Source organism: Mytilus californianus, unplaced genomic scaffold, assembly GCF_021869535.1.
Source record: "Mytilus californianus isolate M0D057914Y unplaced genomic scaffold, xbMytCali1.0.p SCAF_1, whole genome shotgun sequence".
NCBI classification, from domain to species: Eukaryota; Metazoa; Mollusca; class Bivalvia; order Mytilida; family Mytilidae; genus Mytilus; species Mytilus californianus.
The window spans coordinates 81585796-81612857 of NW_026262581.1; the positions used below are offsets into that span (position 1 = coordinate 81585796).

Genomic DNA, 27062 nt, shown 5'->3' on the forward strand with positions numbered 1-27062 from the left:
CTTTGAATATCATATATGTGTGTCAGGGCTGCTGAAATTTATAATTACAAATGTACTGGGTAAAATTTATCAAGATAAGCATTGTAAACTACTATAGATATGTATAACACACAAGTTCTAAAAAAATAATAATATATACAAGGTTAAAACATAAAGTTGGACACGAGGAATGTTTACCATTTAAAACTACGTATTTAAATTTTCCTAAGTTTACTTAAGTTATTATTAGCAACTATCCCTAAAATCGTTTTTCTATTCAAGAAGATACATTTCACAAAATGCTATTTATAATAACAATACAATTAGTATGCAATATTGGTGCATGGTAATTGGCTACCGAAAAGGACAACACTCCTTTAATTCATGGTTAATATCATTATAAATTGTATAGAATTTGGTAAATTAGTTTTATACTTTTATTAAATCTGTAGATTATAACGACTCCTAGACTTGAGAAGGGTTTGTTTATGATTATGTCATTAAATCACATTAAAATATGAAGGTAGTATACACCAGTTTGTTAAATCATTATAAATCCGGGACCAAAGGTTGTCTTTTAATATTTGTAGAACGACTATTGAATTAAGAAATTACGTGACTAAGGTTCATCAATTGTACCTACCTACCTGTGCAAAAATACCCAATTGCATAATGTATAGACAATGAATTTAACAGAGTCCGCCAACAGCTTATCAATGAATATGTATGCACGTATCCCAGAAATGATTTTAACAATTCTTTTTGGGTGCATTACATTTGCGCGTATTTTGAGATTAAACTTTTCTACGTTTTCTCGCAGCTTTTTATTACATTTGCGGTGCATAACATTTGCGCGCATTACCATTGCATTTGCGCGTACAAATCATTACGTTTGCGTGCAGCTTTTGATTACATTTGCGCGCGCATCCCCCTTCCGTTAGTCGAAGTCCTCTGTTCACCAACAAGGAGGTGAAAGTAGGTTTTCAAGCAGGATAAAAGTTTAATTATGCACAAGCACTATGTCCCGAAAATATCTTCTTTTTTTTTTAATGAATCTCTTTTTTTTTTATTTTATCAATTAAGGCACGTGTACATATATTGACTGACATAAATAACTTTTGTTTTTAATAAACATGAAATGCTATCAACGTATTAACAATTATGATACTGCATCCTGTCGATATTTATATTTGGCATTGCACAAGGTCATACTTTTCTTAGACTGCTTATGTAGTCTGTATATAATATAGGAATATGACAGTTGTTTTCTATTGGTTTGATGTGTTTGAGCTTTTGATTTTGCCATTTGATAAAGGACTTTCCGTTTTGAATTTTTCTTGGAGTTCGTTTTTTTTTGTTATTTTACTTTTTTCAGTAACTTCGAGTATACATAGATCGGTACTTTTTGTCTTCTTTCTTTTTTGGGGGATTTTGTTTTTGTGGTTAGTACTGATGCAACGTGCCAAGCCCTTTCCTATTTATTTTTACAATTTGTTATTATGTTTTGTTGATATACTACAGTCATAAGTTAGCGGAACGATTGAGCGCACACAAATATGTGTAAACTCCTCACATATCATTTGCCTTTCCCTTGTGCCTTTAATGCAGTGGTTGTCGTTCGTTGTTATTTGTCATATTGTTCTTCTTTTATTGTTGTAGTATACATTAAGCCATTTGTTTTATCTTTTGTACTGTTTTACATTTAGTCATCACAAGGCCTTTTAAAGCTTACTATACAGTATGGTTGTTCACATATCTGACTGTCCTTTCGTCATTAACGGATTGCTGTATCACTTACAATCATACAACATCTCCTTATTCTTATATTCATTTTAATTGTTGAAAACCTCCCTATGACTTTCCAGAGAAACATTACATTTAAAGTATAATCTAGAAGAATACACACACGATTAATGTCCATTGTTCGTATCTGACCTCTATAGATCTAGACGTCCCATTTGTTTGAATTATTTTGTGCGGATGCTGATGCTATAACGTTTGACCATCATCTATATTTTCATAAAGTTGAACGAGTATCTGAAATCGAGGGAAAAGTCAATATACCAAAAGTTCAAACAACTCAAGACACACCAATTAAGAAGTGTATTCACAAACACTAAAATGAGTTCTCGAATTAACTCAGCTTGCTATCTATACAATGTGAAAATATCTGTGTAAACCAACAACCAGTAGGAAACAGTTTGGGTGTAGGAAAATGCTCTATAAATATTGCTCGGTAGAAATCAAAAGAATCGATACTAAATGTGTAAAAATAAAGAGGCGGAAGATACCAAGGGGACATTAAAAACTCATTAGTCGAAGGAAAACTGACAACAACATTGTAAACAACGAGAATCGACAAAAAGACAGACAAGTCAACAATAACAATACGTCAAAAACTAAAGACTTGGCAACACGAACCCTGTGTAAATGATCGCGTTGACAAATCTTTCAATATTTTAATGTTTCTTACATTGTAGGACAGCAGACATACGCAGTAATGTATTATCATTGTTTATATTGTCGATATGGTAATTAAAAGTAATTTCGGAATTCATTGAATATGTAGAGAGGCTATGGCTGATATCATGAGTTAATGGCATATCGCGGCAATTTTCAAGTACAGCAATGGATATCCTTTTATATCGACTTTTGGATCAATTGTAATTCGTCCGTATCTAATTCTAATTAAATGCATTACTAATCAAATGTAATGAAATAAACGGTGGAAAAGGATTTACCTCTTATTTGAAGGTTGTTTCCTGGTATCATCTTTTCGTATTAACTTTTTTTTAAACAATTTTAACAATCATGCTGTTAATTGGAAATTCAAGAACTTAGTATTCATCTGATCGAATTTCATGAAGTAATCAACGTTTTTGTTCTACACACATTTGTATTAGTTTCTGGAAAGTACGTAATCATATGCAAATTTTTTATATCTCGGTCAACCAGTTAAATGTGTGTTTGTAGGAATGGCTTGCATTACCTTGCAAATATCGTCAAAATGTTGTTAAACAGACAGTTTATTTCGAATGACAATTTTCATTTCTGACCAGTTAAAAGAAGTCGATTGTGAGAATATAACTGTATAAATCTATCAATATTAAACCTCTTGTATAAATACAGATTGATACATTTAGCCTATCATGTTTTATATATTTAAGAATACACTGTCTAAATATTTTAGTATCGTATTTAAGTTTTCAACGCGTTTGTCGATAAATTTTTTAGTAGGTATGTCACCTTGAAATAAATTACCTGTCTTCTAACTTTTCTTAGTTACAATAGTACCTTGTCTTAATCCCAATGCATCCTTTACGAGACATCAAATTATCTCATGTCGGTTTATAACTATATTTAAACACAGGTCGATCAGTAGGTAAACATTGTAAAGAAATGAAATTGATTTGACAAAGTTCTATTGCATGTATAAAATCAAAATAAAATCCAATAAGAATTGTATTAGAACATATTTATCCCTTTGTTAAGCGCAAGCATAATAAATTTGTTTTCGTATATTGATCAAAGAACTTTGTTTGTGACCTAAAAGAGCATTCATGAACGGGTTAGTTTAAGAATTTGAAATATACATTTGAATACCACATTGACGTATCTTGTGAAACTTTTCATTTTAAACATTTTAAAATAAGACAAATTCTTTCACTCAGATATAATCTGTTTTAAATTATATGTTTATTTCGCATTACTGTTATACTTAAACATTAAAGAATTTGAATTTAGGTTTTGTACCTATCGAATCCCAAATCACCTTGCATGTCAAACAGAACTTGGCCAGTTGTATTTTTGTAAACTCTTTTGTTACGCTACTTTACTTGTTATTGCATGTACATTATTATGTAACTATATAACCGAAGATTAACGAAGCGAAGAAATTAGACAGTGTCTGAAATCGAATTCCGATCGGGACAACAGACAACCTATACCACTAATGATAAAAATTGACAGCACAGTATTGTCATGCAGACAAACAAGACTTAAAAAAACTAAAGCTGCCATACTCAAATAAAACGTTCTAGTTATATCAGGTTAAGAGCGAGACTCGTCACTACTTCTCTACATTTGTCATGTTTGTAATCTATGTCAGTACAAAAAAAGTCATATTTTTTCTGCAATTTAATATTCACCCATAAACTTTTATTTTTTCAGACATTGTCTTTATTTTTCATATGAAACGACATTGCATTTAGGATGCCAACCGCCAGCTTGACCGCACCCAATTGAACGACTTATGGCAGGATAAAATAAATTTTTGAATCAGCGACATTTTAAATGTTTTGGCTACTTCTATTCTGTATCGTCCTGAACATGCATGAAATATTTCCCACTGGACGTTAAGCAACCAACACTCAATCTATTCTGTAAAGTAAAAACTAGAAAGTACGATAAGGTTATTTATCTTTGCCCTTTCAAATAAAAATTAATTAGGTATAATCATAGTTTATCAAATGAAATCTTTCAATAGAATGTCAGAGATCAGTCTGAGTTAGGCTTTCACACAAAAAACTATAAAAACTACGAATCAGCATATATTATCTTTAATTATCTTACAAATTAGCATTAACCTTATTAAAAAAAATTCTCACAGGATTTTTTACGGCATGAAAACAATAATGTTTGTATTTAACGGTAAAGTTGTTAGTCACCAGAAATACTTGCATATGAACAATATCAATGTTTGCCCAAACATAATAATATCAATACTAGTTCAATTTGCAATTTCGGGGTCCAAATACTGATTCTAGCTACCAATTGTACAAAAGACTCTATGAAAATGACAATTGTTTCTCCAGTTTGTCAATATTCTATCAAGTTTTTGACGTAAGATTTGATCATCTAACTCAAATATCAAGAAGAGCAACATAATCATATGCTTACGTTCTGAGTATATGGGGGAAAGTTCGGGATTCTATTTACATTAAAAAGAAGGTATTCGATGTATTAGTTCATGTTACAGACCCCTACACACAATTGACAAAAGAAAAGCCCGTCATGTAAGCGTTCCTCGATTTCACTTTGAATTCCGAGAAACGTTTTAAGTCAAACATTCGATTGCTTAACGTTCGGGTTCAGGTCCCAACAATGTGCTCAATATTTTTTCTCCAGTATAATAAAGATTGGATTGTACATGAATGAATAAGATATCAATACTGCATCGAGCATAGTTATCTTGTTTAATAAATCGTTAATTTTTTGTGTTTTCTGCTATGTTAGGTCACAGTAGGTGACACTAACAGTCTATACATTTCTTCGGTGACGATTATAAGATTTTTTATGACCAATTTGTTGTTCATTCATTTTGAGACTAGTATTTTTGTCTGATCAGTCACTCAAACAGGAAGTTTAAATAAGAATTGTTTTAAATTGGTCAGACGTAAGAATATCTGTCAGATGTTTAATGTGTTAAAACTTCGATGAACTGTAATATGATTTTAAAATATGCATGGTCTATTACACGTAGTAAATTTATAATGAAAGGAGCCAACCGGATTTACTGCATGTCGCAAGTTGGAAAAAATCGTGTTTTTCTATAAAATTGAAATTTTTAAATAAATATAAGATTTTTTTTTTTTATCTAAAAATGAATAATGAACATTAATATTCCATTACTGAATGTTTAAAGATGAAGCAACGTGTAACGGACATAATATGTACTTTAATGCAGACAGACAGAGGTAACCTTAAAGTATGTTTTTAAACTGTTGTCAATAAATAGTAATATGGTATCTAAGTTAAGATAGAAATACTAACTGATTTTATGCATTATTGCAGTCATGAAATATAACAAAGTAGTTATAAAAAATAAAAATCGAAGAGTCTAACGTTTCAGAAAAAACAAAGTAGTTATGCAATAAAATATTTACAACCAACGGAAAGTCAATAAAACAACTGAATTAAAAGTTTGAGAAAAGAAATATTATGTTTGTTTTATCAATGAAGGTGATTTAACTATTTCGAGTTCCTTTGCAACAGTGGGATAATAAAATTCAGAAACTAATTTAAAAAGGAATAACTCAGACTATGATGTAAAACATGTGAACTTTTGTCAGAAAAAAGAGAGGCGAAATATACTAAAGGGACATTCAAACTCATAAGTCGACAACGCCATGGCTAAAAAGAAACAGACAAACAACAGTACACAAAACACAACATAGAAAACTAAAGACTGAGCAACACGAACCCCACCAAAAACTGTGTGTGATCTCGGAAGGGTAAGCAGATCCTGCTCCACATGTGGCACCCGTCATGTTGCTAATGTTAGTACAGAAGACAGGGTTATATTGCTATATCCAATCCATCTGGTCGTAGAACATATTTTTCTACCAAAGAGGTACACACTTTTACGAATTATGTGTCTAAATATCTAGAGAATTAATTCCTAAGACGCTCGGTTCTTCGTCGAGATGAAATGTTCTTTTAGCGACAAAGCGACCCGCTTTTTTGTTTAATTTTAAACTTGTACACAGAAACAGTTACATTTACAAAATCTGTTCTCTTTTTCTTTAGGTTTGAAGAAAAAAACAAAAAGATTGACACTTAAACTACCAGATACTTAAAAGCTTAAACGTGTATACATGAAGAAATTATTCTATGTAACACCTTTTTGAATTTACACCGGAGTTCGGTATTTTTGTTATTACTTCTTTATATGGAAATTTCAAGGAGGTTTCATCACGATAGTAGTACATGTACTGTTACAGAATTATTGTAAGAATATGTAGATATAATAGTATCATGAACTCGAAAATATTATTTTCAAGAATTGAAACAAAGACGATACATCAAAAGAAAGCGGATGATTTATGATGAGTACAAATTTATGATGAGATGTATGTATGTATGTATGAACGGCATGTATGTATGAGTACTACCATATTTGATGATGCATGGTTCAGATATATGTACGAGTACACCGTATTTGATGGTACATGGTTCCGATTGAATGAACGATATATTAGCTTTGAAAATGCTGTTATAGACCTATTGACCATCATATAAAATGCGCAATTGATCGTTCAGCTTTCAACTATCTTTATAATATAGGGTCAGTAAAATTAGTATTCATTTTAAAGCTGACATACAAAACTTTATGTTATTTGTAGTAATTACCAATAATTTCGTATTTTAGGGTTCATATAAAATATATAAGAATACTTTGAAGGGCAGTACAAATCAAACATCGAAAAAAGAGACAACATAATGACAAAAAAACAGAATCCCAACAAAACTTGGGGGTGAAATCAAGTGTCCGAAACAGGTAAGCAGGTCTTGTTCTACTAGTGGAACCTGTCGTGATACTAATGACAAGTTAAATGAGTCAAGTCGCATTCGACGAAAAGTGATGAAATAGTAATGGAGGACGGAATCGTAGGAACAATGAGGTTGTAAAGCCAATGTTGTTAAGTATCATGAGATACTACACACCAAAGTTCCAATTGCCACAGACAAAATTTTAATGTAATACTTAATAATCTAACTGCAAACGGTAGAATTGAGTTACACAGAAGAGTCCGTGGTACGAGGAATCTCAATACGACACTGAAGATGAACACAATCGGGAGGTATTATTAGGATTGCACAACCACAAAGACTTGTGAAGAAACAAGGCAGACGACTCTGAAAGGAAGGGCGATACAAACGTGTTAATCATGTTCTGGGAAGGTAGCATATCACATGTCTCATATTGAACCAATCGTATTGTCCTGTAGTCAAGAAAGACTGTTTACATAGTTTAATATGGGTTGTACCATGCCTTGTAATATTATCAAGATATGAATTGTTCGAAGCTTACAAAATGCCATTCCCACACGCTTTCTTTAAGCAACACGTCCAATTTTCATTATGATTGCTGAAAAAAAGTTACCGTTACAAAGTATCGGTTTGTTCTAATAATTACCAGTATACAGAGATTACACTCATTACATGTTCTAGGGGACTGTAGTTATATAATAATTTATGAAACTTCAATCTGGTTACTACTGAAAGTTTTTTTTTTGTGAACCTTATACATGCAGAAACCAAACAAGCCTGTACAAGTAGTAATGGTGTAACATGTCTGACTTTCTGACCTTTGCATAGAACACACATAAAACAAAATAATGTAAATTAAATGTTGATAGCACATAACTTAAGTCTACTCTTAGACTTAGGAGAGATCATCCAAATGACCATTTATTTTGTCTGTTCTTTTGTTACGAATAAATCGCTTTAACTGTGGCCGTGATCTTGTCCGACACTTTCCTTGGACGGATTGAGCTCATACATTACTAGCATTAATACAGTATTACGAAACAAAACATTTTTTTAGAAATTGCGTGTATATTAAACTCTGATTTTACCTATACAACTGACAAACTATCGAGTTTTTTTAAAATATATTTATATATTTACCTTGCAATTAACAAAGCATGTTCCTCAGTAACTACTTAAAAAAATATTTACACGAGTCAGTAGCATAGTATAAATGAATGAAAACTTCCCATTTTCAACTGTCTATTTCATCGTTTTTTGACATTTTGACATGTAGGACGGAATTAAATAATCTCTAACAAAAATGTAACATTATTTGATAATAGTTTCTCTTGTGTGAGTTGATCCAAAACCAAGACTAGTATGTTTCATGCTGTTTTTGCGTATCACATTCTCCTCCATAGGCGACAGTGAACGAGTTCTAGGTCCCTTCGGAACACTTAAAAGATTACTTCTACCTCTTTCTCCTTCTTGAATTGGCGCGAGAGACATTTTTCTGAATTGTCCTTCAACGCCTACATTATGGCTATAATTACATGCGATGGTATTTCTTCGCCGTTCCATATATGCCTTCGTTGGCTTTTTTATTTTGTCATCATCCACATCAGAATCACTGCCCGAGCCGTCCTTGTGTATTTCATTTTCACACTGATGAATAAGTATCTGTAAAGCATTGGACCCCTTCGGTAGCTCTTCTTTTTGAAATTGTAATTTTGGATTTAAAAACTCTTCTATTGTATCATCAACACTTCCTCTACGCCCACGATTATATTTGGGTCCTTCATGTTTACTTGACATTGTTTTAAAACGCCTAAATTAGTATCAATAAGTTTATATTCACACTCGGGAGTGACAATACAGTAGTCGTTTCTCCAGTACTCGTGTATATTCCGTTTTCACCTTTGTTACAGGTATCGCCGTAATGTTTCTTTCTATATAGATAATCGATTTGTTTACACGGTTAAACGGTTATTTCAAATATTGTAAAAATAAATCAGTGTTGTTCGATTTTTCTTACCAAGAAAATTATCCTTTTTATATTATACCATTACAATCAGTGTAAACATTCTTTTATCACTAATATATCTATTTATATGGAGTACACGTATTTTTCCAATGTTGTTACCGATGTTCAAAACAGATATTCAAAAGACATAGATTACATACCCTTATGCCTTCTCATAGGATAAGTCATGTTCTGAAATATTTTAAATGTCCTTTTGCATGTGTATAGAATTACGCATGCCTATTGTTTGTTGTTTGTTTTGACTTATTTAAAAGGTAATTGGTCTGTCGCTTATTGTTTAAATTATTTCATGAATAAACAGGACCGTTTGTTTATATCAGTAATTTAAAATATATGGTATTTTAAGGTCAAAGTTTTATGAAAACATTGATGATTTAAATAGGGTATTACAATAAGTGTATTCATTGACTCTTTTGATTTCTTTTACTTTAAGTTTTCTAGACGTTTCTACAGGTTTTCAAGATGGACGTTTCACTGCTTTTTTTTTATTAGAAAATTGATACATGTATAATTATTTTATATTGAACTTGTCTGTTAGAACAGTTTAGCTCCTTGTAAAGTTGTTATTTGCTCTGTAGAACCCTAGTTCAAAATATTTATGAAGAATATAAACTCACAAAACCTTTGGGCTATTCATCATTTCATATTGTTGCAAAAAGAAAAGTTGATTAAAATAAAAACCCATCACATTATGTTGTAAATCCGACACTTATTTTGGCCCCGCAAAGTACCCAATAATGGACCAAAATCCGTGAACAAAATACTCTAGGTACAACTGGACAGGTAAGCCTAACATTAAGTATTTCTGAATGGCGGACAACTTTTAGTACTAGGAAGAAGAAGAAATTCGGTTGGGAGACTTGAAATGAAAATAAAAAAAGCATTGATTCAAAAAAAAAAGTTTCTGTATTTATTAAGAAAAGTTTTTCTTTTTTAGTGTATGAACAAAACACTTAGGGACAACTTGACATGTAAGCCTAACATATTGTAGAACTTTAAGTACTATATCTGAATTGCTGACAACTTAAGATGAGAGAAAGAAAAAGAAATAAAAATTTCTTTTTTGGAGACTTTAACATAAAAAAAACAACATTTATTAACAAAAAAATCTGTATTTAATTGAGAACTTTTTTTATTTTTTTATTTAAGTTTAAAATTAATTGTTTGTCCTAGAAAGATAAGGTATTGATCTGATAAAGACATTAGATTTCATCTCCTCTCCCTACAACAGTATTCTTAAAAGAAAGTCTGAAAATGGGTAATGATCATCTATCGGCCGGAATGCGTAGAGATCTGCCTGTATCGTTACACCAGAACACATATCAACATAAAAATAATATTTAGTATAAAATACTAAAATAAATTATCCAATGCAACTCCATTAAAGTAAGTGTAAAGTTATTTATTTATTGAGAAGGAAAATGTGCCCTCTCCTAGTACATGATATGTTATATCACTCTAATGTCGGCCGCTGTAATGTTCTGATATAAAACATTTTAAATCAATAATTAAGTTGTAAATGTATGATTTTCAAACCAGTTGAGCTCTATTTATTAATTGGAGTCGTGATATTTCTAAAAATATTCGGTTTTTTTTCACGTAACTGTGCCAGCCAGTCGGTGTGTCACTAACAAGGAGACGTTTTAAATATTACAACAAAGTTCTTTCATAAGTTCTCATGAAAAAGGTTAAATCTATTGATTTGAGACATATCTAATGTGATCGTTATTCCTTTCAGAATAAAATCTAAACAGCGAATTTCAATACTACCCCTATATTCGATAAAATAAAAGTAGGCTTAAATGTTTACTACGTAGTTATTCTTCAAAACGATTATAACAGAAGGTGTATACTTTTAGGGACAAGAAACGCATTCAGTAAAATATCTGATATTCTAAATTATGTGTTCTTAGAATTTGGTGGACTAAGCTTTCAACATACATGTACATTTGATAAATCAGTAAGGGTTTTTTTGTGACGCCACTGTTTATTTTGTTAGATATTCAAATGAAATGAAATTCATGCAAGGGACATCGCATCAACGAATACTATTCAGAGCCACGTCTTATTCAGTGGTAAAATGCTAAAATCTATTTCGCAAACGTGATGAATTAAGCTTTCAAAAAGTGAGCTGCACGTATTATCATTCTTATATATCCATATCTCCTTTGCACGGTGCTTACATTTAAGAGTCATTCAACGCCTACATGGCTGGTACCGAAATTGTTGTCTCGAACATCAATCTATCACAAATTATTCTGATTATGTTAATATCACCATTGAAAAAGTTGTATGGTCACCATAAATGATTCCAAGTTGGTGGACTATTGTACAGTGAGTGTTTCCAAATCAACTGGATATCCGTAATGTTCCAGGACCGGATTTGACCCATGGATATTACAAATTAAATCAGAAGCGTAATCGAGTAGTACTAGTACAATGTATTTGCACGCTTTTTCCTTAATATGTCGATTCGGTCGTATTTTGTCCATATTTTGATTGTATTGTTATGCAGTCGTTTCGGTTCCGATTTTAACATACACAAGGACGACTAAAAGTTTTTTTTTTCTTGTTCTTAAGTTTTCTACTACATGTATTTCTTTTGTTATAATTATAATTACATTTCAGGCGATTGCACCCATAGAATTAATTAAGGACGGCATAGATATAGCTACATTTTTTACATATATAGACAAATGCGAAAGTACAAATAAAAAAAGATATCTATATATATATATATATATATATATATATATATATATATATATATAAGTCTAAATTGGAAACAACGTTCAAACCTATGATTGTGTTGGATAAAAACCGCAATTTTTATACGTGTGCATGCAAAACAAATTTCTATATAATAAAGATCCATTTTGTTACATCTTCTGATCCGTTTATTTGGACATCGCCAATGGCAGTCAGCAGGCTTTAAGAACATCCATTGTTCGACCTGTTAGTCAAATGCGTTTTGTTTAAATATACTTTTTTACTTTTTTGGTCTTTAGGAAAATGTTGTTTGTGCTGTATTTAGACCCCTCTACCAAGAAATTTGTTTTGCATGCACACGTATAAAAATTGCGGTTTTTATCCAACGCAATCATGGGTTATATATATATATAAGTCTAAATTGAAAACAACGTTCAAATCTATGATTGCGTTGGATAAAAACCGCAATTTTTATACGTGTGCATATATATATATATATATATAGATTCTACCACTGCATCGAGTGTGATACGATATTTATCCACTCGAGACAGTTAAATTTTCAAATTTAAAACGCGAGTCTCGCCGAGCGTTTTAAATATTTAAAATTTAACTGTCGAAAGTGGATAAATATCGTATTACACGAGATTTGGTGGTGGAATCTGTTTCTCTAATGATTTTCAAACAATATGCAGGCAAACTTATTCCTTCTTTTTGAATGATCTGCAAAAAGATGTGTTCTTTCTATGTGACGTCATCAGGCATGGTCGCCTCTTTTCATGCCGTCACAATAGGAAATTCAGAGGAAAGCAAGAAAATTCGACGTCATAATCGGATCTTAACCAATGAAGAACTGAGATCAAACGAACCACACGTTGATTAAATTTTTTTATACAATGGGTGCAGAAAGGGATACATTGACGAAGAATTAGAGAAATATATCTATATATATATATATATATATATATATATTTAAACGCCTTTTTTATATATATACAAGTCTAAATTGAAAACAACGTTTATATATATATTGGTATTTAATTAATAAATTAAGATCAATTTTTACATCTGGTGATCCGTTTTTTTGGCAATCGCCATGGCAGCATATGGCAAAATTTGGGGTAATTTGCTAATTTGCATAGCGGCCATTTTGCCTTATCATGACGGCAGCCATTACAATGGGATTATATAAGCCCTTTTAATAAAAATGCCAATATGCAAATACCTATGTCGAATGAACAATTTGTTCGCATATAGGTGAATTGTTCATGTTTTTAGGCTTCTGTCCGTGTACAGATGGACATTGTCTACTCTGAAATCTTTCGGCCTTTTTAGTTTAAAAATCGGAAGCGTAACCATTGTGTAATTGCTATATAAGATCAAATAAAATGACGTAAAATCGTAAAATAGCAAGATTCAAAACAGAAATACACATGCAAGAAGATACTGTTCATGATTTGTTCACATATAGGGAAACACCTTGTAGGTTGAATTTTAAAGTTAAATAACTTTTAACTTTCCTGCTTTCTTAAGTTTTCGGCCAAATTCTATTAAAAACATGATGATTTCAACCTTCCCATTTCGTAAAAAGTCAAATTTTAAGCATTTTCCCTTAGAATTACACAGCATTTTTGTAAATATCCGCCAAAGGAAGTTTTTAAAGATACATTAGTTTTAGATACATGACGGAAAAGGCTGGATTATCCGCAAATCTATAATAAATTATATTTTCAATCTTAAGCTAAGGGAAGTAATCTGATCAAAAGGGACAAAGTCACGTGGTGCAAATATTTAAATAAAGTACCTTTGATTTTGCCATATGGTCAGCAGGGTTTAAGAACATCCGTTGTTCGACCTGCTAGTCAAATGCGTTTTGTTAAAATATACTTTTTCACTCTTTTTGGTCTTTTGGAAAATGTTGTTTGTGCTGTATTTAGACCACTCTACCAAGAAATTTGTTTTGCATGCACACGTATAAAAATTGCGGTTTTTATCCAACGCAATCATAGGTTTGAACGTTGTTTTCAATTTAGACTTGTTTATATTTTTTCGTTTGGGCTTGTATTATATTTGCCTTCGGGTTTATATGATCCGTTCATCCTATTTTGACTCTTCAAAATTTAAGAGTCAATCCCAAATTGAGGTAAATTATATGGCCTTCCAAATACCGTTTCGATTCCTAACATCACTGAAGAGACATTAATTGTCGAAATCCGGATATGGTGAACAAATTTTTGCACCTCATGTTTGCGGTATACCATCTTTTCCGCAAGTTTATTGTTTTCTGTTTGGTATTTAATTAATAAATTAAGATCCATTTTTACATCTGGTGATCCGTTTTTTGGCAAACTCCATGGCAGTCAGCAGGGTTTAAGAATATCCGTTGTTCGACCTGCTAGTCAAATGCGTTTTGTTAAAATATACTTTTTCACTCTTTTTGGTCTTTTGGAAAATGTTGTTTGTGCTGTATTTAGACCACTCTACCAAGAAATTTGTTTTGCATGCACACGTATAAAAATTGCGGTTTTTATCCAACGCAATCATAGGTTTGAACGTTGTTTTCAATTTAGACTTGTTTATATTTTTTCGTTTGGGCTTGTATTATATTTGCCTTCGGGTTTATATGATCCGTTCATCCTATTTTGACTCTTCAAAATTTAAGAGTCAATCCCAAATTGAGGTAAATTATATGGCCTTCCAAATACCGTTTCGATTCCTAACATCACTGAAGAGACATTAATTGTCGAAATCCGGATATGGTGTACAAATTTTTGCACCTCATGTTTGCGGTATACCATCTTTTCCGCAAGTTTATTGTTTTCTGTTTGGTATTTAATTAATAAATTAAGATCCATTTTTACATCTGGTGATCCGTTTTTTTTGCAATCGCCATGGCAGTCAGCAGGGTTTAAGAACATCCGTTGTTCGACCTGCTAGTCAAATGCGTTTTGTTAAAATATACTTTTTCACTCTTTTTGGTCTTTTGGAAAATGTTGTTTGTGCTGTATTTAGACCACTCTACCAAGAAATTTGTTTTGCATGCACACGTATAAAAATTGCGGTTTTTATCCAACGCAATCATAGGTTTGAACGTTGTTTTCAATTTAGACTTGTTTATATTTTTTCGTTTGGGCTTGTATTATATTTGCCTTCGGGTTTATATGATCCGTTCATCCTATTTTGACTCTTCAAAATTTAAGAGTCAATCCCAAATTGAGGTAAATTATATGGCCTCCAAATACCGTTTCGATTCCTAACATCACTCAAGAGACATTAATTGTCGAAATCCGGATATGGTGAACAAATTTTTGCACCTCATGTTTGCGGTATACCATCTTTTCCGCAAGTTTATTGTTTTCTGTTTGGTATTTAATTAATAAATTAAGATCCATTTTTACATCTGGTGATCCGTTTTTTGGCAAACTCCATGGCAGTCAGCAGGGTTTAAGAATATCCGTTGTTCGATCTGCTAGTCAAATGCGTTTTGTTAAAATATACTTTTTCACTCTTTTTGGTCTTTTGGAAAATGTTGTTTGTGCTGTATTTAGACCACTCTACCAAGAAATTTGTTTTGCATGCACACGTATAAAAATTGCGGTTTTTATCCAACGCAATCATAGGTTTGAACGTTGTTTTCAATTTAGACTTGTTTATATTTTTTCGTTTGGGCTTGTATTATATTTGCCTTCGGGTTTATATGATCCGTTCATCCTATTTTGACTCTTCAAAATTTAAGAGTCAAACCCAAATTGAGGTAAATTATATGGCCTTCCAAATACCGTTTCGATTCCTAACATCACTGAAGAGACATTAATTGTCGAAATCCGGATATGGTGTACAAATTTTTGCACCTCATGTTTGCGGTATACCATCTTTTCCGCAAGTTTATTGTTTTCTGTTTGGTATTTAATTAATAAATTAAGATCCATTTTTACATCTGGTGATCCGTTTTTTTGGCAATCGCCATGGCAGTCAGCAGGGTTTAAGAACATCCGTTGTTCGACCTGCTAGTCAAATGCGTTTTGTTAAAATATACTTTTTCACTCTTTTTGGTCTTTTGGAAAATGTTGTTTGTGCTGTATTTAGACCACTCTACCAAGAAATTTGTTTTGCATGCACACGTATAAAAATTGCGGTTTTTATCCAACGCAATCATAGGTTTCAACGTTGTTTTCAATTTAGACTTGTTAATATTTTTTCGTTTGGGCTTGTATTATATTTGCCTTCGGGTTTATATGATCCGTTCATCCTATTTTGACTCTTCAAAATTTAAGAGTCAATCCCAAATTGAGGTAAATTATATGGCCTTCCAAATACCGTTTCGATTCCTAACATCACTGAAGAGACATTAATTGTCGAAATCCGGATATGGTGAACAAATTTTTGCACCTCATGTTTGCGGTATACCATCTTTTCCGCAAGTTTATTGTTTTCTGTTTGGTATTTAATTAATAAATTAAGATCCATTTTTACATCTGGTGATCCGTTTTTTTGGCAAACTCCATGGCAGTCAGCAGGGTTTAAGAATATCCGTTGTTCGACCTGCTAGTCAAATGCGTTTTGTTAAAATATACTTTTTCACTCTTTTTGGTCTTTTGGAAAATGTTGTTTGTGCTGTATTTAGACCACTCTACCAAGAAATTTGTTTTGCATGCACACGTATAAAAATTGCGGTTTTTATCCAACGCAATCATAGGTTTGAACGTTGTTTTCAATTTAGACTTGTTTATATTTTTTCGTTTGGGCTTGTATTATATTTGCCTTCGGGTTTATATGATCCGTTCATCCTATTTTGACTCTTCAAAATTTAAGAGTCAATCCCAAATTGAGGTAAATTATATGGCCTTCCAAATACCGTTTCGATTCCTAACATCACTGAAGAGACATTAATTGTCGAAATCCGGATATGGTGTACAAATTTTTGCACCTCATGTTTGCGGTATACCATCTTTTCCGCAAGTTTATTGTTTTCTGTTTGGTATTTAATTAATAAATTAAGATCCATTTTTACATCTGGTGATCCGTTTTTTTGGCAAACTCCATGGCAGTCAGCAGGGTTTAAGAACATCCGTTGTTCGACCTGCTAGTCAAATGCGTTTTGTTAAAATATACTTTTTCACTCTTTTTGGTCTTTTGGAAAATGTTGTTTGTGCTGTATTTAGACCACTCTACCAAGAAATTTGTTTTGCATGCACACGTATAAAAATTGCGGTTTTTATCCAACGCAATCATAGGTTTGAACGTTGTTTTCAATTTAGACTTGTTTATATTTTTTCGTTTGGGCTTGTATTATATTTGCCTTCGGGTTTATATGATCCGTTCATCCTATTTTGACTCTTCAAAATTTAAGAGTCAATCCCAAATTGAGGTAAATTATATGGCCTTCCAAATACCGTTTCGATTCCTAACATCACTGAAGAGACATTAATTGTCGAAATCCGGATATGGTGTACAAATTTTTGCACCTCATGTTTGCGGTATACCATCTTTTCCGCAAGTTTATTGTTTTCTGTTTGGTATTTAATTAATAAATTAAGATCCATTTTTACATCTGGTGATCCGTTTTTTTGGCAATCGCCATGGCAGTCAGCAGGGTTTAAGAACATCCGTTGTTCGACCTGCTAGTCAAATGCGTTTTGTTAAAATATACTTTTTCACTCTTTTTGGTCTTTTGGAAAATGTTGTTTGTGCTGTATTTAGACCACTCTACCAAGAAATTTGTTTTGCATGCACACGTATAAAAATTGCGGTTTTTATCCAACGCAATCATAGGTTTGAACGTTGTTTTCAATTTAGACTTGTTTATATTTTTTCGTTTGGGCTTGTATTATATTTGCCTTCGGGTTTATATGATCCGTTCATCCTATTTTGACTCTTCAAAATTTAAGAGTCAATCCCAAATTGAGGTAAATTATATGGCCTTCCAAATACCGTTTCGATTCCTAACATCACTGAAGAGACATTAATTGTCGAAATCCGGATATGGTGAACAAATTTTTGCACCTCATGTTTGCGGTATACCATCTTTTCCGCAAGTTTATTGTTTTCTGTTTGGTATTTAATTAATAAATTAAGATCCATTTTTACATCTGGTGATCCGTTTTTGGCAAACTCCATGGCAGTCAGCAGGGTTTAAGAATATCCGTTGTTCGACCTGCTAGTCAAATGCGTTTTGTTAAAATATACTTTTTCACTCTTTTTGGTCTTTTGGAAAATGTTGTTTGTGCTGTATTTAGACCACTCTACCAAGAAATTTGTTTTGCATGCACACGTATAAAAATTGCGGTTTTTATCCAACGCAATCATAGGTTTGAACGTTGTTTTCAATTTAGACTTGTTTATATTTTTTCGTTTGGGCTTGTATTATATTTGCCTTCGGGTTTATATGATCCGTTCATCCTATTTTGACTCTTCAAAATTTAAGAGTCAATCCCAAATTGAGGTAAATTATATGGCCTTCCAAATACCGTTTCGATTCCTAACATCACTGAAGAGACATTAATTGTCGAAATCCGGATATGGTGTACAAATTTTTGCACCTCATGTTTGCGGTATACCATCTTTTCCGCAAGTTTATTGTTTTCTGTTTGGTATTTAATTAATAAATTAAGATCCATTTTTACATCTGGTGATCCGTTTTTTTGGCAAACTCCATGGCAGTCAGCAGGGTTTAAGAACATCCGTTGTTCGACCTGCTAGTCAAATGCGTTTTGTTAAAATATACTTTTTCACTCTTTTTGGTCTTTTGGAAAATGTTGTTTGTGCTGTATTTAGACCACTCTACCAAGAAATTTGTTTTGCATGCACACGTATAAAAATTGCGGTTTTTATCCAACGCAATCATAGGTTTGAACGTTGTTTTCAATTTAGACTTGTTTATATTTTTTCGTTTGGGCTTGTATTATATTTGCCTTCGGGTTTATATGATCCGTTCATCCTATTTTGACTCTTCAAAATTTAAGAGTCAATCCCAAATTGAGGTAAATTATATGGCCTTCCAAATACCGTTTCGATTCCTAACATCACTGAAGAGACATTAATTGTCGAAATCCGGATATGGTGTACAAATTTTTGCACCTCATGTTTGCGGTATACCATCTTTTCCGCAAGTTTATTGTTTTCTGTTTGGTATTTAATTAATAAATTAAGATCCATTTTTACATCTGGTGATCCGTTTTTTTGGCAAACTCCATGGCAGTCAGCAGGGTTTAAGAACATCCGTTGTTCGACCTGCTAGTCAAATGCGTTTTGTTAAAATATACTTTTTCACTCTTTTTGGTCTTTTGGAAAATGTTGTTTGTGCTGTATTTAGACCACTCTACCAAGAAATTTGTTTTGCATGCACACGTATAAAAATTGCGGTTTTTATCCAACGCAATCATAGGTTTGAACGTTGTTTTCAATTTAGACTTGTTTATATTTTTTCGTTTGGGCTTGTATTATATTTGCCTTCGGGTTTATATGATCCGTTCATCCTATTTTGACTCTTCAAAATTTAAGAGTCAATCCCAAATTGAGGTAAATTATATGGCCTTCCAAATACCGTTTCGATTCCTAACATCACTGAAGAGACATTAATTGTCGAAATCCGGATATGGTGTACAAATTTTTGCACCTCATGTTTGCGGTATACCATCTTTTCCGCAAGTTTATTGTTTTCTGTTTGGTATTTAATTAATAAATTAAGATCCATTTTTACATCTGGTGATCCGTTTTTTTGGCAAACTCCATGGCAGTCAGCAGGGTTTAAGAATATCCGTTGTTCGACCTGCTAGTCAAATGCGTTTTGTTAAAATATACTTTTTCACTTTTTTTGGTCTTTTGGAAATGTTGTTTGTGCTGTATTTAGACCACTCTACCAAGAAATTTGTTTTGCATGCACACGTATAAAAATTGCGGTTTTTATCCAACGCAATCATAGGTTTGAACGTTGTTTTCAATTTAGACTTGTTTATATTTTTTCGTTTGGGCTTGTATTATATTTGCCTTCGGGTTTATATGATCCGTTCATCCTATTTTGACTCTTCAAAATTTAAGAGTCAATCCCAAATTGAGGTAAATTATATGGCCTTCCAAATACCGTTTCGATTCCTAACATCACTGAAGAGACATTAATTGTCGAAATCCGGATATGGTGTACAAATTTTTGCACCTCATGTTTGCGGTATACCATCTTTTCCGCAAGTTTATTGTTTTCTGTTTGGTATTTAATTAATAAATTAAGATCCATTTTTACATCTGGTGATCCGTTTTTTTGGCAAACTCCATGGCAGTCAGCAGGGTTTAAGAACATCCGTTGTTCGACCTGCTAGTCAAATGCGTTTTGTTAAAATATACTTTTTCACTCTTTTTGGTCTTTTGGAAAATGTTGTTTGTGCTGTATTTAGACCACTCTACCAAGAAATTTGTTTTGCATGCACACGTATAAAAATTGCGGTTTTTATCCAACGCAATCATAGGTTTGAACGTTGTTTTCAATTTAAACTTGTTTATATTTTTTCGTTTGGGCTTGTATTATATTTGCCTTCGGGTTTATATGATCCGTTCATCCTATTTTGACTCTTCAAAATTTAAGAGTCAATCCCAAATTGAGGTAAATTATATGGCCTTCCAAATACCGTTTCGATTCCTAACATCACTGAAGAGACATTAATTGTCGAAATCCGGATATGGTGTACAAATTTTTGCACCTCATGTTTGCGGTATACCATCTTTTCCGCAAGTTTATTGTTTTCTGTTTGGTATTTAATTAATAAATTAAGATCCATTTTTACATCTGGTGATCCGTTTTTTTGGCAAACTCCATGGCAGTCAGCAGGGTTTAAGAACATCCGTTGTTCGACCTGCTAGTCAAATGCGTTTTGATAAAATATACTTTTTCACTCTTTTTGGTCTTTTGGAAAATGTTGTTTGTGCTGTATTTAGACCACTCTACTAAGAAATTTGTTTTGCATGCACACGTATAAAAATTGCGGTTTTTATCCAACGCAATCATAGGTTTGAACGTTGTTTTCAATTTAGACTTGTTTATATTTTTTCGTTTGGGCTTGTATTATATTTGCCTTCGGGTTTATATGATCCGTTCATCCTATTTTGACTCTTCAAAATTTAAGAGTCAATCCCAAATTGAGGTAAATTATATGGCCTTCCAAATACCGTTTCGATTCCTAACATCACTGAAGAGACATTAATTGTCGAAATCCGGATATGGTGTACAAATTTTTGCACCTCATGTTTGCGGTATACCATCTTTTCCGCAAGTTTATTGTTTTCTGTTTGGTATTTAATTAATAAATTAAGATCCATTTTTACATCTGGTGATCCGTTTTTTTGGCAAACTCCATGGCAGTCAGCAGGGTTTAAGAACATCCGTTGTTCGACCTGCTAGTCAAATGCGTTTTGTTAAAATATACTTTTTCACTCTTTTTGGTCTTTTGGAAAATGTTGTTTGTGCTGTATTTAGACCACTCTACCAAGAAATTTGTTTTGCATGCACACGTATAAAAATTGCGGTTTTTATCCAACGCAATCATAGGTTTGAACGTTGTTTTCAATTTAGACTTGTTTATATTTTTTCGTTTGGGCTTGTATTATATTTGCCTTCGGGTTTATATGATCCGTTCATCCTATTTTGACTCTTCAAAATTTAAGAGTCAATCCCAAATTGAGGTAAATTATATGGCCTTCCAAATACCGTTTCGATTCCTAACATCACTGAAGAGACATTAATTGTCGAAATCCGGATATGGTGTACAAATTTTTGCACCTCATGTTTGCGGTATACCATCTTTTCCGCAAGTTTATTGTTTTCTGTTTGGTATTTAATTAATAAATTAAGATCCATTTTTACATCTGGTGATCCGTTTTTTTGGCAATCGCCATGGCAGTCAGCAGGGTTTAAGAACATCCGTTGTTCGACCTGCTAGTCAAATGCGTTTTGTTAAAATATACTTTTTCACTCTTTTTGGTCTTTTGGAAAATGTTGTTTGTGCTGTATTTAGACCACTCTACCAAGAAATTTGTTTTGCATGCACACGTATAAAAATTGCGGTGTTTATCCTACGCAATCATAGGTTTGAACGTTGTTTTCAATTTAGACTTGTATATATATATATATATATATATATATATATATGGCTAATTAAAATGCTAAATAGAAGGTAATTTCCTTGCTGCAAATAGTATTTTATTGAAGTTATGGTTTGATGATCAAAACATGTTCCACCATTTATCCCATGACGTGATGCTTTAGATGTAAAATTTAAAGTGATCTTGGCCTCTGGGCGTTGGTCAAGGTTGTTGTCAAGATAATCGATTATAAAGACATAAGGCCTTTCGGTCGATTATCGTACGTACTTAAGACACGAAAATAAACAAATCAAAATCATTAGACTTGAAACATCATTTTTTTTTATCAATATTTATACAGGTATATGATAAAGCAATTGTTGGGCCCTTTCAAGCAATTTCCATCGTTTATATTTTTTCTATCTGTAACGGCGTTCGAGACTCTTCTGTGTTTTGGAGATAATTCGTAAAGAAAAGAGTTTGGTGTCGTGTTCTGTTTTTTTAATAAGTTTACATATAACCGGTATGATGGTTCAAAACATCAAAATGTTGTGACATCTTTGCGAGACAGCTGGGCGGAAAATATCTATTATAATAATAATTATTTATAAAAATAATAATTATAATATTCGAACCAAATATAATAAGATCTTAATGGTAAAAAGGGAAACAACATAATATATTAAAAAAGAGTTTGTAATAGAAAGAACCTCTTTTTTTACCAATATTTATATAAAATTGAACACATTAAAAATAATTTCGTTTGTTGCAGCATTAGATTCCTCAGACAATACAATTTAAAACTTCTAGACATGGTGGTTTATTGTTGTGGGTTTTTTTTTTTTGTAATATTTATAATAAAGAAATAGTCATTCCGTTGGTTTTTCCCGTTTGAATGGTTTTACACCAGTAATTTTCGGGGCCCTTTATAGCTTGCTGTTCGGTGTGAGACAAGGCTCTGTGTTGAAGACCGTATTTTGACCTATAATGGTTTACTTTTATAAATTTTGACTTGGATGGATGTCGTCTCATTGGCACTCATACCACATCTTCTTATATCGAGTTGTTGAAATGAAACTTCTGAATATATAACACCTTAGGCCACACCAATTTGATTAATAGTTCTTTGGATTTTCCCGCTCCTGTTTTGGAGAAATTGACTTTTCAATAACAAAAAATAATTACCGCTTCCGCAAATTGTTTGGCCGCATGCCGCTCCAAAATTAGTTTCTCCTTGAATTTTTTTTACACAAACGTTTTTCATGTGCATATGTTAGCGGCAACAAGTTAAATTATGCATTAAGCTTGAATCCTAGCCAATAAGTTAACGCCTAGGCATTAAGTTATTGCCTGAAATTTTCAGTCATTAAGTTTATTTCCTGAATTATAATGATGACTATTCAGCCTATTGCCAAACATCATTTCAGGCAATAAGTGAATTTTAGGATTTTTTTTTAATCTTCCAAGTAGATATACAATCGATAAATTGTTCTTGATTTAAAGTATTTTTTAAATTGTATTCCAAATATTGATATACACTTGGTCATTTTATCCGAAGAGTTCAACAGTAGAGGACTGGTTGATTTAATGGATTTCCAATTAAACCAAAATGGAAGCTATAAATGTCTTATAGCATACCAAAATCAACTTAAAAAAGTTTTTAACATTAGATTGTGTACGTCAAAATAAGCTGAAATAGAGGTGACTTTTGTTTTAATTAAGGGTTTCATATTTTTAATGTTTTTATTTTTTAGCGCGTCCCATAAACTGCATTATAACAATGGTCGTGAATTTACAGCTTTGGTTATACCCGAGTTTAAAAATAAAGTGGTCAGAACTGGTGACTTTTTAAACTTCAGTTCTTATCATGTTATTATGTACCAAATGTGTTTTAATTTTGAACAAATGGTTTCTTTTTATTTACTAGCATTTACATTTTAGGCATTAAGATTAATGCCCGGACACATTTTTTCAGGATTTAAGCTTAAATCCTAGGATTTAAGATTAATACCTAACACTATTTAGGCAATAGACTTATTGCCTAGGCGTTAGCTTATTGACTAGGATTTAAACTTAATGCCTAATTTCACTTATTGCCGCTAACACATATATTGCTTCGATCGATTCAAACGCACGTGTGATAAATCGATGTATAAATAATAGGTCAAAAATCGGGATGCCAACATGTAGTTGTGTCAGCTCATTGCCATGGACATGTAGTTATTGAACACACATTTATTCGAAATGCATCTCGTTTTACCTATAAGGCTGTTCTTAGAGACAAAAATTAAAAATCTGTCGTTAGATGACCATGATCACATCAACATTTGTAAGAACCATCGTCATCCCGATCACAGGCACTAGACGTTCTATCAATATTAAAAGCTCTTTTATATACATGGACACTATTTTCTTCCCATTGCCCATATTTCATTATTATTGATAGAACGTCTAGTGTCTGTGCACCGATCATTGTTTCAACAGACATAGACCTATCTATCTTGGATGAAATTAATATTAAATTCCCATGAATTTTTAAAAAATCACAGATTTACCTTATTTTGATGAAACCCCATATCCTCTTGTTGGTCTATTGACGTGCAAACAGAACTCTTTTGTAAGGGAAAATTTAAGAGTTCCAACGTTCGAGACCAAAGTGGTGGTATTGTGATTGGCATGCTCATAATAATTAGGAATGTATAATTAGTTCAACCACTTCCTGTCAAGCTAAAGAGTATAAAATGCATTGCAGCTTTTAGGAGCAAAAGGAAAGAGTATTTTGATCAGTCAGAAAAATGCATGTGAATGTACTGACAGGTATTTTAAAGGAATATTTTAATACATTGAGGTCTACATGCATAGCAATAAAACTATCTTACTCATGATGTTGTTGAAATATTCACCTCACTCATTATGTTGATCCTTAGTATGGATAAATAGTTCCAACTGGATGTCAAGCAGCCAATAAACAATCATTCCCATATAATGAAAACAACTATTTTATTAAAAACAAGCGCATTTTTGCGCCTGTCCCAAGTCAGGAGCCTCTGGCCTTTGTTAGTCTTGTATGATTTTTAATTTTAATTCATTTATATGTTTAAAAGTTTAGTATGAGGTACATTTTCACTGAACTAGTACACATTTTTGTTAAGGGCCAAGCTGAAGCCTGCCTCCGGGTGCGGGATTTTTATCGCTGTGTTGAAAACCCATTGGTGGCCTTCGGCTGTTTTCTGCTCTTTGGTCGGGTTGTTGTCTCTGACACATTCCCCATTTCCATTCTCAATTTTACATAAAAAAAAATTTAATATTTTTCAGGGGCTTTTTTTGGGATACATACACATATTTTGATTTTATTCAACATATGTCATTTACCTAACTAATATAATTCCCCTTGTTAAACTGCATTTGCTATGCTTCCTTAATATATACACTTGGATGAATTTAAATGGAAATTCATGCAGACAAAGCTTATTTGACGAAAATAATCAAAATTAACTAAACCACAGCGAGAAAAGAAAGCCAGGTATTGTCCAGGCACCAATACATCAAAATATATGCATTAGAGCATGTTTCTCCTCCTTTTTCTATGAAATAACCCAGTTTTAACATGAACATGGATTCTAAATCGCACAATTTAAAAAAAATATATACCGCTCGCTTCGTTTGTAGAGCACTCGCCTCAAAAAAACTCATTTTCAAGAAAAAAATACAATCAAAAAAATTTCGCTCGCTCGCCCCATATCGTTTGGAGCTTTTGTCCGAAGAAATACAAATTAAATTTGTGTGGCCTTATTTCTTTGAAGTATAATGTATTTCTTCAGTGAAAAAAGCTTCGTCTACTTGTCTATCGCTAAATGGTTCAACGCAAAGAGAGATAATTCAAAAGTAACTGTAGTACATGACTATTAAGTATCTGCATGTTTTGCTGTGTCTTACTAAGTTTAACAAATGTATTTCTTGAACATATGTATGCTCAATTTAAAACACAAATTTTCGGCCACAAAAAGGAGGGCGGGGATTCCCCATTATTTGCAAATGATTTTAATAACATAAGCTCGTCAGTGATGGCCTTCGTTTGTGCTTTATATTTTTGAATATATTTTTTTTTTTCATTTCAGGAGTTCGATGTTGGTTCCTGAAACGAAAAGTATCAAATTGTATTTAACTAAATTTTTAACATTGAATGCCTGAAATGGAAAAGAAATATAACGCACAAACAATAACACTAAAACTCCTATTTCTGTTATATACTATCGAAATGACGTCATTTATAATAGAGATCCGATGTTAACAACCTAAATTGTGTCGTCACAAAGAATTGTTGCCACTGTTATTCTAAATAAAATATCAAAGGATAACATATTCTACTCTTGGGATCTCTATTGGATCAGGTTTTCTTTACTTTTACAGCATGAAGTATAGTACATTCTACATATTCTACGAAACTTTATACAAGGCATGAATGAAATGTTTGGCCATTTGTTAAATAGTTTGACAAAATGTCCGCAAATAGCCTGATATAATTCTGACTAATTGTGTATAAATGCTAGTGTTTAGTATGTGTCATTAATTAAACAATAAAACGAAAGATTCAATTTATTATGCTTTTTCTGTTATATATAATATTCAATAGACAGCATTCATGATACAGAACCTGAAATTAACAACTTAGACGAAGCGTTGTCGGAAGGAATTGTTGTCACGTAGGATATATATTCTATATAATTTTTTCTTAAACCTGTGAAATAGCAATTTCCAGGTATTTTATCACAAGTTCAAGTTCATATTCTTCTTCTTTCTTTCTGTATACACATGTGACGACAAGGGTGTCGACTGTATAATTGAAAAGATCTTAATTTTCAATTAAAATCAAAGCCGTCTGAGTCCCTACCTCAAATGCCTCAAGTGTGGGAACAACGGCAACAGTACCGGATATTCCAAATTCGGGTAGCTGATGGGTAGAAGGAAATCTGAAGTGTCTTGATCTTTGAGTGAGAAGTAATACATC

At 32.3% G+C, this 27062-nt stretch overlaps 3 long non-coding RNA genes across 3 annotated transcripts in view; 1 reads left to right on the top strand and 2 right to left on the bottom strand.

The window, feature by feature from the left end:
- Positions 1-27062, bottom strand: part of LOC127724622 (uncharacterized) — a 311306-nt gene that overhangs the window by 138998 nt on the left and 145246 nt on the right. The gene's annotated exons all lie outside the window — the stretch shown is intronic.
- LOC127724602 (uncharacterized) lies at positions 54-9628 on the bottom strand. The gene is made up of 2 exons (XR_007992590.1): positions 3274-9628; positions 54-2016 (listed from the first exon to the last, which is right to left on the bottom strand). It is a non-coding gene; the product is annotated as an uncharacterized LOC127724602 (long non-coding RNA).
- Positions 13826-20774, top strand: LOC127724634 (uncharacterized). The gene is made up of 3 exons (XR_007992623.1): positions 13826-15204; positions 15741-16144; positions 19908-20774. It is a non-coding gene; the product is annotated as an uncharacterized LOC127724634 (long non-coding RNA).